Source organism: Pimephales promelas, chromosome 18 (assembly GCF_988280905.1).
Source record: "Pimephales promelas chromosome 18, fPimPro1.hap1.1, whole genome shotgun sequence".
Taxonomy (NCBI): domain Eukaryota; kingdom Metazoa; phylum Chordata; class Actinopteri; order Cypriniformes; family Leuciscidae; genus Pimephales; species Pimephales promelas.
In genome coordinates this window covers 9368531-9382414 of record NC_142786.1, presented here as the reverse complement: position 1 = coordinate 9382414, position 13884 = coordinate 9368531, and the positions used below count along the sequence as shown (strand labels likewise).

General features: G+C 36.9%; 1 protein-coding gene and 1 long non-coding RNA gene across 4 annotated transcripts in view; one reads left to right on the top strand and one right to left on the bottom strand.

Annotated features, from left to right (window-relative positions):
• Positions 1-6950, top strand: part of LOC120483507 (uncharacterized) — an 81396-nt gene extending 74446 nt beyond the window's left edge. Inside the window, exon 12 of one of the 2 annotated variants that reach the window (XR_016147424.1) lies at positions 6838-6950. This is a non-coding gene — a long non-coding RNA (uncharacterized LOC120483507). The remainder of the gene's footprint in view (positions 1-6837) is intronic. The other variant, XR_016147425.1, reaches the window with a different exon arrangement.
• znf516 (zinc finger protein 516) overlaps positions 1-13884 on the bottom strand; it is a 51811-nt gene that overhangs the window by 18794 nt on the left and 19133 nt on the right. The window lies entirely within an intron of this gene.

Sequence of the window (13884 nt, the reverse complement as noted above, 5' to 3'; positions counted from 1 at the left end):
TTTTTTTCATGAACACCAAGCCATTTATTTGATCAAAAGTAACAGTTTTCTATCAAAATTTTTCAAATGATGGCAAAGCTTAATTTTCAGCATCATTACTCTTAGTCTTCAGCATCACATGATCCTCCAGAAATCATTCTATCATGCTGAATCAGGGCTTAAGAAACATTTTATATTATTATCAGTGTTGAAAATAGTTGGTTTCAAGGTTTTTTTTATTTTTATTAATAGGTACTAAGGTAGAAAAAAAAGCTTTTATTTTATCTTTTGTAACATTTCAAATGTCTTGTCACTTTTTTTTAAATCATTTTATATACATCCTTGCTGAATAAAGGTATTCATTTCTATATATATATATATATATATATATATATATTTTTACGTACTGAGTCTGACCCAAAAGTTTTGGTAAAAAAAAAAAAAAAAAAAATCTGCTTTTTATTAAAAATAAAACCAATGAATTTGCATTGCCATAACATATACTTTATGCTACCCTCAGTACGGCGGAGCAAATATGCTTAGCAAAATATATGATTTATCCTTATTAGTACTGTACTTCTGTGACATACTAATGCTGAAGTAATTAAATCATAATTAAATGATCAATGATTAATGACCAGCCATATGCTTGAGGGAAGTCTTTGTAGAAATGATGTCAAATCTTTGTGAGACATGTTTACATGCCAACGAAACATAAGCAACAACACATGTGCCCGTAAAAACATGCAATATGCATAAAAACACGCAGCTTTCAGAGGAAAGAAACAGCAGCACATATACAGGCCCGTATCTGAGAGACACAGCCCTGAGCGAGAGCTCCATTCTTCCCCTCCTCTCTTTTCTCTGGCTGATGAATGGCTATGGCGAATCAACTGTCTGCTCGCTTATTCAACCTGACGGCTAGTCCAGCTCAGCACAAACGCCCCATGCTCTGGACACTACTCCTCTGCTCTGAGCCAGTGTTTGTGGAAGAGAAAAACAGAAAAAAGGTGCATGTGTGTAAATCCTAATGTGAAAGACAGAGCTAAACCAGTCCATCACACATATGGTTATTCAAACACACCCTGGTTTGAACCATACAACGTGAGCCAACAGTGTGTGTGTTAGTATGTGTGTGCCCTGTGCACATATGTTAATTGTTGCATCCCTGCCAAACAAACATGTTGCATGTCAGTGTGTGTGTTCGATAAATCCTAAAATACCAGACACCACTAGAGCCCGAGCAAGAGGGGCTGTAGGTTTTAACACAGGATCACAAACCAGTCCTACAGCACAATGTGTGTGTTATTGATTTATGATGCTCATGTGCTAATAAGATTACACCGCTGCAGTGACTTCTTCAAAAAGCAGTAGTTTTTCAAGCTCAGCCAGAATTCAGCTAATGAATGGAATGATAATGGCCTCAGATCATTGTCATCAGTATTATCAGACTGTTTCCCCAGTAGAGATTGCAGATCCACGAGTCTCCATGACCTCCCAGCGTCGTCAGTACAGAAAGCCACTCCCTAAAGCCAGAACACGGTTACACAAGCAATAAGCGAGGGATTATTTTCCTGCCAGTATGCATGATGTCTGACTAAAAAATTTGGAAATCCTGAGTGATGATATCAATGAAAAGAGTTCAGGTTGGTTGAAACAAATTAGACAACATTTTCTGAGACTGTAGGTAGAAGCCTTAAAGGGATACTTCAGGATTTAGCATTACACCGTGTCCTAACTACACGCGACGCGACGCCGCGACACCCGATAAAAGGTATCTTTTCCATGTTAATCAGAGTTTTTGTCCTAAACAGATGCGACGGCGACACGCGAAGTTTCTAATTTAGAAACGGTTCCTATTTCTGCGACGTCGCGGCTGACAGAATGAAGAAATTACACTGGTTATAAGTACACATTATTTATTTTTAGTTAAAAATAGGTCACTGTGCCACACGCGATAACCCAGATAGCAAACTGACATTGAATCAACGTGGAAATATGACATCGAAACAACGTTGATCTGACATTGTTTTGCTCATCGAATTAACGTTGAACCAACGTCAGACGCGTCATTCTTTCAAAACTAACGGAAAATCAACTTGAAATCAACGCGTTGTTTCAACGTTATGAAAGCAAACCAATTTTCGATTTTCATTTAGCTTTGAAGAATGCCGCGTCTGACGTTGGTTCAACGTTAATTCGATGAGCAAAATCAACGTTGTTTCAATGTCATGAGAGACGTCGTTTCCACGTTGATTCAATGTCAGTTTGCTATCTGGGATAATTTACCTCAGATTTTGAAAGCATGTAATATAGCGTTCAAAAGGAATTCTATGCAAACATACAACTGTACTTCATAACAAAATTAGTCAATGAATATATTTTGTTAATGTTTTGATTTTTAATAATGTTATTTCTTGATTTGATTATGTCCTTACCCATTTCCAATGCAAGTGCAGGCCAACAGTGCGCTTTCACAGAGAGACTATGCTCACACGCTGTTCTGAATGTGTGGCATCTCACAGTCGCGTCGCGTCTAGTGTGGACAGGCATGCGATGCGAATTTTATCACGTCGCCTGTAGTTAGGACACGGTGTTAAGCTTTGTATTAGAAAACCTGTAATATTTTCGAATTACCATGCTTTCCACCCTCATATCCCCCTGAGACGAGAGATTTTTATGTATTTTTTGTCTGGAAAAAATCCTCTGATGACGCAAAAATCGTCAGTAGTAGGGGCTGTCCCGCATGTTTTCAACCCGTCCATAGAGGGTGGGATCTCACCCACAGAATGAACACATACACTCTCAGAAAAAAAGGTACAAAAGCTGTCGCTGGGGCTGTACCTTTTCAAAAGGTACACTTTTGTACCTTAAGGGTGCATATTGGTACTTTAATGGTACATATTAGCACCTAAAATGAACATATATTAACACTTAAACTGTACATATTAGAACCTGAAATGTACATATTAGCACCTAAAATGTACATATCAACACTTAAAATGTACATATTAGTACCTGAAATGTGCATATTAGCACCAAAAATGTACATATTAGCACATAAAATGTATACTGTATATTAGCACATAAAATGTACATATTAACACCTAAAATGTACATATCAACACTTAAAATGTACATATTAGTACCTGAAATGTACATATTAGCACCTGAAATGTACATATTAGCACCTGAAATGTACATATTAGCACATAAAACATACAAATTAGTACCTAAAATGGACAAAAGTGTACCTTTTGAAAAGGTACAGCCCCAGTGACAGCTTTCGTACCTTTTTTCTGAGAGTGTAGTGTCAGCCATCTTTTTTTTGGAAGCTAAGCTAGAAGGCTCTTGTTTTGTGGAGAAAGCTGAGTAAATTATTCAGAGAAAGCTGAGTAGTAGGGGTTCCCATCCTCTTTTTCCTGGACATGTCCGGCCGCCGAGATCCTACAAAATGTCCGGGATTCAGCTTTTGCTTTCTGCAGTCGCCATTCACTGTTTACATGTACAGCTTTTGTTTCAATCTAACTGAATTCATTCCGATTGTATTGGTGAATCTGAATGTAGTCTTTACATGAACGCTAAACAAGAGATCAGTTGTTGTGCGTTTTATCAGTGCTAAGAAAATTCCCGCTCCTCCGTGAGAAACGAGACCGGAGCGTCTCACAGTTGTCTCTCATCGGTAATCATGCCACCGGCCTCGCGTCGTTCTCCCACGGCCCTCAGTCGTCCTGCTCGTCACAGTAAACATAATGAATGGCGACTGTAGAACGCAAAATCCGAATCCCGGACGATTTGGGCGATCTCAAAATCCCGGGCAGACTCGTCACGGAGACTCGCTAGTAGCCTACACTTGTTGTTTAACTACTGCGCTCTTTTACCAGTAGGCGTGGCCTCCTAGGGCAGCGAAGCAAGTGCATTCTGGGAGTTGTTGTCTTTCATCCACTTAAGCCAAAAATACATTTTCTGGCTTTTCTCAGTCTAGAAAGCTCCAAATTCAAAAATAATTTCATATTTCTAATACATAAATGACCCATTTTAAATACACATTCATCTTTCCAGAGGTGAAGTATCCCTTTAAAAGTTGCGACTGTATAAAATTCTGTTCTAAAGAAATTATTAAAAAGAAAAGATAATGCACTTTCTGATTGTAACAATCATTACAATATTTGGTGTGAGAAAAAAAAATATATATGAAGAGGAATAAAAAAATAATCTTTTGGAAATTGATCTTAATGCCTTAATTAGAAAAGAAATGGTGTAAAATTTATTTGTGTATGAATAATGTATCATAAATAAATAAATGTTCTTCCTTAAGATACAGTGTGCATAAGTCAGGACAGCCCTATTTTAAATTTCCATAGAGTCAGGCGGATTTTTATTTTTAAAGGCCAGCTATTTTATGAATCTAGGATACTATGCATCGTGATAAAATTCCCTTGGCCTTTAGAATTAAAACCCCATTTCATTACACACCCTTCACCATGGAGATTGGCATGGGGTACTTTCCATACTTTCCAATCTTTCAATGCAAATCAAACAACTATTAGGCTGACTGAAATAAAACAATGACAATCTCTAGGTATGGCGAAGGGTGTGTGATGATGTGGGGCTATTTTAATTCTCACCCTCATATCATTCCAAACATCAGTGACTTTCTTCTACGTGTAACACCCTATTTTATAAAAAATTGTTGTGCTATTTTTATTGGCAAACAATATATTGCTATATTTAATTTGATTACTTTTTGTAGAGATTATAAAGTTTTACTTAAGACAGGCAGCTAGCCGTCATATCATCACGATGACATTAGTGTACATAATTCATGCAGATCTGTGAATGACAGGCAGCTAGCCGTCATATCATCACGATGACATTAGTGTACATAATTCATGCAGATCTGTGAATGTGGCATATACAGTAAACTTGTTTGGGATAAAGGGAAAACGCTTCTTTGTGTCCACAGGTGGAGTTGTATGTTTTGGGTGCAAGCCAAAGCATGCAAGTGTGTGTGTGTGTGTGTGTGTGTGTGTGTGTGACAGCATTGATAGAGAGATGAGAGAGGGACACCAGCAGTGCTTATGTAATATCAGTCTGAGCCTCTGCAGCACTCCTGATGGCAGTATGACATAACACCTATGCGGCCGTATTCGTCTAAGAAACACACACGTACACATTCGAACAGACAAATAAGTTTTGTCTGGTCTTGGCCAGATTAACATTTTGCAGCTAACTGATTTGAATGCAATCTATTATAATTTGATAGCTGCGAACTGCAATTCAATTCTCTGCAATCTATAAAATCGCAATATGTCATCATTTACTCACCTTCATGTCATTTTTAAAATATTCAAAAAGTATATTTTGAAGAATATACTGTTTTTTTTTTCTTTCAAAGGAATAAAAGCGAATGATGGCTGACAAACACCACAAATTAAGTCCATGAGCTACATTCCACATTTTATGATGTCATTCTGAACCAATGTGAGGCTAACAGGCTGAAATTTAGAAGAAGCGATGTCTTTTTTGAGAACAAATCATTCTTTTGTATCAGATCTTTTTAATGAATCAGTTGATTTAGTTCACAAAACTGGTCTTAATGATTTGTTCATGAATCAAAATGGAATATATATAGTGCATAAGTCAAATTTTATGGTTCTTTTGTATCAAAACTAAATTAAAATGAGAAATGTCGTTTTAGTTAACTACTGTATAATAACCCTGTTTAAACTGTTATCACAGTTGACTTGTTTTTAATTTTTTTTGTGTGTGACTGTAGAAGTGCTATTGTGACAGTAAGTAGCTTGCAGATACACTAGTGTGGTCTAGAGCTGAACTATAATCTGAAGGCATTAACTTGCTCTCTAAAAAAAGCCCTCTGAACAGGGATTAGATTATCATGGTAAGGCCAGCTCAGGCTCTCTTTCTCTCTCTCTCTCTCTTTCTTTTGTCTCTCCTTCTTTTTTGCAAAACACTTTCTCAACAAATGAAGGTTAAATAGGCTGCAAAGGCTGCAAATGTGGGGCATTCATTGAAAACCCCCCACATCAAAACCCTGAAATCCATATCAATGTTTCATCTATACATTTGAGCATATGTTATTGCACAAAGCAACCTAAAGCGATTTGTGAGCGATTCCTGATTGTGGCAACTGGGTGTTAAAGGGATAGTTCACCCTAAAATGAAAATTAAAGGTGCTCTAAGCGATGTCACACGTTTTTTTAGGCCTAAACATTTTTGTCACATACAGCATAGATCACCTCACTATCCGCTAGCTGCCTGTCCCCTAAACACACTGTAAAAAAACGGTCTATGCAGACAACCCAGGCTTCACAAATGGCAACAAAAACAAACTGCGGCAACCCACTCCACGAAACATAACAAACTGTTCCAGCCAATAACTGACAAGAAGGCCCTGGGGGTGGGGTTTGTGGATGGATTTGGATGTGGGGGGTCTATCTAGCAGTTTTGTTTGAAAATACTTTAAACGTCAACTAGAAGTCACGTCACCCGACATCGCTTAGAGCACCTTTAAGTCATAATTTACCCGACTTACAAGTTATTGTATACAACTGTTATTGCTGAAGTTCACTCCATCTTGCCCAGAAAAAGCACACAAGTTGAGAGAAATCCCGACACGAAATACAATCCTTCCCTGAGTTGAATATATCAGTTGTGTTCATCGTAACAAGAAGTTATCACGTTCACATTGTGTCATTGTGACTGTCATCAGACAAAACGGAGCTTATTGGTTTCAGTGACAAAGTAGACAGATCAATTTTATGGATTTCTAGGCGTTGTATTTCATGTCGCACTTTTGTTAATCTTGATTTCTCACAACTTGTATGCTTTTTCTAGCTGAGACGGAGTGAACTGCAGCGCTAACAGTGTCACACAAATGCGCACATCCCATAGCTGTGCATTGAAGACCAATGGCCAAGGTAAGGATTTTCTTTAAATAATACATTAAATTTCATATTGTATACCCCCAGAAAACTTGGAATATACAACACGTGTCACATGGGATCATTCTGTGATCCTTTTCCATATAAAAGCATAAGCTTTTTTTTTTTTTTTTAAATACACGTTTGTGGTCCGAACAACACCAAGGTGAGTTGATTTTCAGTGCAATTACACTGAAAATTCTGTCATCACTTACTAACTGTTGAAAACATCCAAATACTTCCCAAAACGAGCTAAAATGCCATCATTTTATCAATTTTAGATCAATTCAAACAGCTAAAAACAGGTGAAACAAGCTAAAACAATAACATTCGATCAATTCTTGCGTTTTATGCACTTCTCATAGTGCAGCTCATCCCTGCACCGCCTCTATGCTTTATTGCCCTTGATGGCAGCCCAAGTGGGATACTCTTCCTCAGAACCGCCTGACCTCCATAAGTATATCTGCGTCCTTGGCGAGAGACGTGATCACGATCGCTCGGTTAGAGTGTGCAGGGCAGCCAGATGTCTTTCTCATTGCCTTCAAAGTATTGTCTCTCCAACTGTTTATTTATTAATGTTGAATTCACACTGTGATAACTCTCCCCCGGCAAATAGTGTTTATTATACCAGAACCGTGAAAAGTGGCAAGTTTTTAACTCTTTCCCTACCAGCGTTTTTTTTTTTTTTTTTTTTTTAAGTTGACACCGCCAGCTTTTTTTGATAATTTTCACAAAACTTTTATGGCACCCAGAACATTTTGTTGTATGAATATCTGAACAACGTTCAACATATCAAAAGAAACAACAAATCCACTTCTTTAAAAAAAAGTTTAATTCTATCTTCGCGCATTATGTTTTTATCAACATTTCGAACAAAAAGATTTGTCGACTTTTTTTTTCAAACACTACAACATGCATAAGCAATGCTTGTATTGCTTGTTTCTGCGTCTTTTGTATGTACGTGTGTTTTGATCCGGAGATTCTTTACTCTTTCAGAAGATGCGTAATAGCGCCCCCTACCGTAAAGTGAGAAAAAATGTGTCAATGGCGGGGAAGTGTTGTGTCATAAATTATGGAAAATTCTGTCAATGGTGGGGAGAGAGTTAAAGATATAATATGGAAAATGTGAGTGGTGCTTGCCTGTGCATGGAATAAAAGCCACCATGATGCTGCTATAGTTTTGTGGGTCGTTGCCAGGACATACCAGTTGTAAAGGGTCCTGAGGTGTTGCTAGGTGGTTGCTAAGGTGTTCTGTGTGGTTGCTTGCTTACCCATTCAAGTTAAAAGAGCCCTCCCCCAAGTCTTTGACATTTTGCTCCCTAGATATGACTCTGGATCATCTTTCTATTAGGTGAAATTCATGCCTAGAAAAGCAATAGCACATGATTTGAGGTGCTGTAGCTTAAACAAGTTTAATACTTTGGGTGAAGGTTTTTTTTTTTTTTAATTCCTATGCATGAGCAATAGTAAAAGTGATTGTAATGCTTATTGAGCAAGGGCAATACCTGGGGCAGATCTTGAAAAAAGATTTGTCCTATAAAGTACATTAAATCCTAATCTTTACCCTCTGATGCATAATGTCCACTACAGAGACAAGATCTTTAAAAGCAATTGTTACCTATTCAGGGTGTGATCTTGCATTCAAACTACCATGAGTGATAATCTTTATCCCCATAATTATATATGATTGTCATTTGCTGCATCCCAATTAAACCACTTATAGTATGTCCTAAAAGTATGTAGTTTTTGTGAAAAAAAAAAATTAAATACTTTTGAGTGTGTAGCGGAATAGTTGGCAAGATTTGGGACAAACTATTTCATCATAATTGCGTATTTAAAGGACTGCTCTGTCAATCATCTTGTCAGTTAAAATCCTCATTCAATTTAATTTAAAGGGGGGTTGACTGCTTTTTTTCTTTGCATGATTGTGTTTATGAGGTGCAATATAACATGTATTCGTGTTTTTTATTTTTTTAAAAGTCTTATTTTTCATAAACTTCACCTTTATTGTCAGCCTCTCACTCTCCTCTGTCCCCTGAACGAGCGGTTGACTTCCTGATTCTATGAAAACACTCCCTCAGAAACAGGCAGTGGGCTCAGATTGGATAGTTTGGGCCGGCCGCCGGTGTGTTGTGATTGGCTAAACTGTTGCTCACGTTGTCCGGAAGGTTAACGCCCATTACCTTTCCGGGCAAAATGTGCATGTCATGAGCTCCGGTCCAGATGTAAATATGTGTTGAACTGCAGTATCAGTTTGAGGCAGAATCATACCGAGAAAGCCGCGATGAAGAGAGTCAAACAGAACCTCACCACATACTATAGCTCTTACTAAATGTTTCTGAATGATAATTTGCTACATTTTTTTTTAACTTTATACACGTTTGTTTTACACAATAGCATCTGACTGGGAACAATAGCAACTGACTGGCTACTAATGTTATACTCAAACAGCGTTGGCAAGTTTACGTTCTTGATCAAATCGAAAATAACGTCATAAAACATGAAAAATACATTTACAACATTAGTACTTATACAAAATTCAGGTCCATAATGTTTGTACGCATTTGTCGTAGACACAAAATAGCATAACCAGTAGCCTAGTGGCTATAAAGCCAGCGCTGGCATTTGAAAAAAATAAAACACAAGGCTACGTCTGGAATTATACATGCAAATACATTTAAAATGATGAAGTCTTACCCTACTTACAGGTTGTGGCCCAACAACTGCTGCCTCTGGTTTTAACGTTGGAACTGCTTCATGTTTTAGTAACAGTTTCTTGTTGAATCCGGCATTGAATTCGAGGAGATTCTGGAAGCTGTCTTCCGTAAAATGCGCTGCAGAGAAAGCTAAACTACGATCGTCATTTTCAGGAACATAATCAAACATAAACTGTATCCATTGTTGACAAAGTACAGCGTCTGTGGGAAGCTCGAACACAGACGACCTGACAGCTGGGTGAACACAACACACTCGACGTGCCGCAGAAATATGCACATGCCCTTTTTTGCATATTCCAGAGGGAGAGGTTGATGCAAATATGTGGGTTAGTGACGTCTAAAACCCAGCTGTAGTCCCAATGGAGTCGTTTTTGTAGGCAATATACTTCCTGATTTTTAAAAGACGATACCTCTGCTTACACTAAACTTTCAGAGCTGCAACTTTGCAGATACTGTTCATGCACCAACAGCAACATTACACACTATTTAAAATCAAAAAAGTGAAATCGCAGTCAACCCCCTTTTAATTTCCTACCAAATATTTTAGCATGTTGATTTGCCAGTTGTGGGCTTTCATAACTCTCCTCATGTTTGCATGACGCATTTAACGGTTAAGAATGACCAAACGTATCTTTATAAAAGTTCACAATGCTGTTGCAGATTAAATATAATGTGGATAACATTGAATAAATATATTTTCGTCACCGTTAGAATCCGAATAATTACTCAAACCAGTTTATCTTAACCTCTCTAATTAACTGTTCACTGAAATTTATATTCCACATCCACCATATTTGTAGTTTTTAAACACTTTTTATTTGTATTTGTAGTTCTAATCGAATCCTCGTCCAATGCGCAATGGGTTGTGGCTATTATTAGCTATTAGAGTGTGCACAGATCTGCATTTCGGATTCTAACCGGAAAAAGTAGACCATCCTTGTATCTTTGGAATACTTATTTCAATATACTACGATTTGGGACACACTAATTCTCATTTCAAATGGATAGTATGCGAAATGGGATTCAGGTTTTATGACAAGCCTGCCTGACAGACATTTCTGGCTGGATGAAGCTACACCACAACTTCTGCATTCAGTAAGGTTCATCATCCATAAGTCCATCAGGGTCAGCCAGGAACCTTGTTGTGATTGACGATCAATTGAACTTTACAGACCACATTGCTAGAACTGCCCGGTCCTGCAGATTTGCCTTATACAACATTAGGAGGATCAGGCCCTTCCTATCAGAGCATGTTACACAACTCCTTGTCCAATCGCTTGTTCTAATGAGACTGGACTATTGTAATGCTCTCTTAGCAGGTCTTCCCAGCTTATACTGTCAAACCTCTGCAACTGGTCCGTCTTTAACGAGCCGAAGAGAGAACACGTCCTCTCCTCACAAAATTACACCGGTTGCCAGTTGCCGCTCACATCAAATTCAAGTCACTGACTTTTGCCTCCAGAACAACCACTGGCTCTGCTCCCTCATACCTAAACTCATTACTTCAGACTTACGTTCCATCCAGAAACTTGCACTCTGCAAGTGAACGCCGTCTGGTTGTGCCATCTCAAAGAGGCACAAAATCTCTTTCTCTGAACCTTTTTTTGGTCTGTTCCATGCTGATGGAATGACCTGCCCAACTCAACCAGATACTTTGAGATACTCAACACTTGATCCATTAATACTAACACTTTATATATATATATATATATATATATAAAGTACACGTATTGCGTTAGATTAAACTGGGAAGGGTCAAAGCACTTGCATATTGTTGTCCTATTGTTAGTTGCTTCTATTGTTCTCATTTGTAAGTCGCTTTTTTATAAAAGCGTCTGCTACATGAAAAAATGTAAATGATTACCATTATTATCTACTTCAATGGACAGATATACAACTCTATCAAAATTATTGACAAAATATATCATTTTGGGGAAAAGGTCATTAAAAAAGACATAAAAACTACTTTTTAAAATTAAGATATGTCGTTTGGAATTTAAAATAATAATGCAGGGCAATGATTTTTTTTTCTTCGCATTTTCGCATCCAAAATAAAAGTTTGTGTTTACATAATATATGTGTGTGTGTATACTGTGTATAGTTATTTTGTATATATAAATACACACACATGCATGCATATATTTTAAGTGTTATTTATATATAATACATTCATATGATATACAAAATAATTAATTATATAATTAAATTATACACAGTGAACACATATATTATGTAACCACAAACTTTTGGATGCAATTTGATCCAATTTATCATGACTAATCATTGCCCTTTACTAAAAAAAAAAAAAAAAAAAACATTAAGAAAGTATGTTGTTGTTTGTTTCTTTTCTTTTTTTGACTTTATTACTTCATGCATCAGAGGATTTAATGCAGTAACGAATATGAATATATGCTTTAAGGTCATTGTCACAGTCTATGAACAAGCTCAAGTTTCTTAAAACGGCTGGTTTCTCTCACTCTGGTTAGTTCAGAGAAGGACAGGTAATCTAACACCATGAAAGCCATCTCAATCGCTCTCTGTCCCTGCCTCTACTCTGTTCTTATTTTGCATAGTAAGAGAAGATCTGTCTCTTTTTAATGAAACTGCCCCGTCACACCCATCTCCCATCTGGTATGTGTGCATATATGTGTGTGTGCTAGATGCTGGGAGGGGGAAGCTGGTATGGTTAGTGTGTGAACATACATATAACCAGGGGAATAAGTACATGTGTGCGAGTGTGTGTTGTCATTTCAGCAGGAAGCCTTTACTCTGATGAGAGGTCTCACTTCCTGTTTATAGAGCAACCACTGGAGTGCAACAATAGCTGGAATTTTGATGGATCGGCAAAAAGGACGTCCAACTCACACCCTCCAGAAAAAAAAAAAAAGAAGAAATAAAAAACTCCAGTTGCTATTGCTGACCACAATACAATCTGTTCTCATCCCAAAAACTATTTATTTATTTATTTTTGAGGGAATCATCAGGAAATTTCGTACAATTTCCGTGAGATTCAACCATTTTCTATTTTGGTTGTTTACTACAGCTCGACTTTAACAATAGCCTCTCATGTTATTGTATAATGCGCTGTTTTGGTTCAAGCCTGATCAAAATGGTGGTGTCGAGCATTCCCCTTGCTGAGGGATATGTTATGTCGGACTCTTTGGGATTTGAGGTCAGTCCAGCTGGACGTCTGGTGCAAAAATTAGGTGGATTACACACTTTAATCCCAGTCACCCCAAGGAAGTGAACTAAAGCTGTCAGCGTCTTTCACCAGACCACAGACTTCATTCAGCTGATATTTCTGAACCCCTTTGAACAAGCTTGGTGAAGTGTGAGACAACAGTGCAACTATCACTTGTCACGATACAAAAAAAAAACAAACAAACAAAAAAAAAACAGATGTAAAAGAGTTTTGCCCTTAGGGGTACAGCAGCATCGACTATCAAGATGAATTATATATTTACACTGTATCATGTGACGACTGTTAAGACTTACACTGTAAAAATGAATATGCTTTATCTAATCAATAGAATTGTGGCAACAGATTGCAAGTAATATTATTAATTAAATTTAACAAATTAGAATTGAGTAATAATTAATCAAATTATTCCTTAAAAGTTAACCATTTAAAATGAGTAAAGTTTACACCAAAAAATGTAACAAAAATATCTCACTAACAGATGTCAAAAATTAATTAAGAACTCTTTATATTTTATATTGCCAACATTGAAGACACCTGATGTTAACAAGCAGAATCACTGAAGGAGAAAACCGTAATTTTAAAACAAACCTACCAAACACTGATCACCATAATGGTGACTTAAATTTATGTTTGTTTGTTTGTTTTTTTGGTTATTGTTGTAAGTTTTACTCATTTTAAATGGTTAGCTTTTAAGGAATTGATTTGATTAATTTTTACTCAATTCTAATTTGTTAAATTCAATTAATAATATTGCTTGTAATCTGTTGCCACAATTTTTTGGATTAGATAAAGCATATTCATTTTTACAGTGTAAAGCTTGTCAGGAAAATTCATGTATGATACTTCTGTCCACTCCTTAGTATTGACAAAATGAGGATGTAAAAAGTTTTGGTGACAATTTTACAGTAAGTTTTTATATGCAAACATCAGCTAATGGTTAAGGCATTAACTAAAAGTATAAGCTTGAAAGTCAAAAAATCAGAATGGGCGTAAGAACTGTAAACTGTAATTGCAAAACTGCACAAAAGCTCATAAACATCTC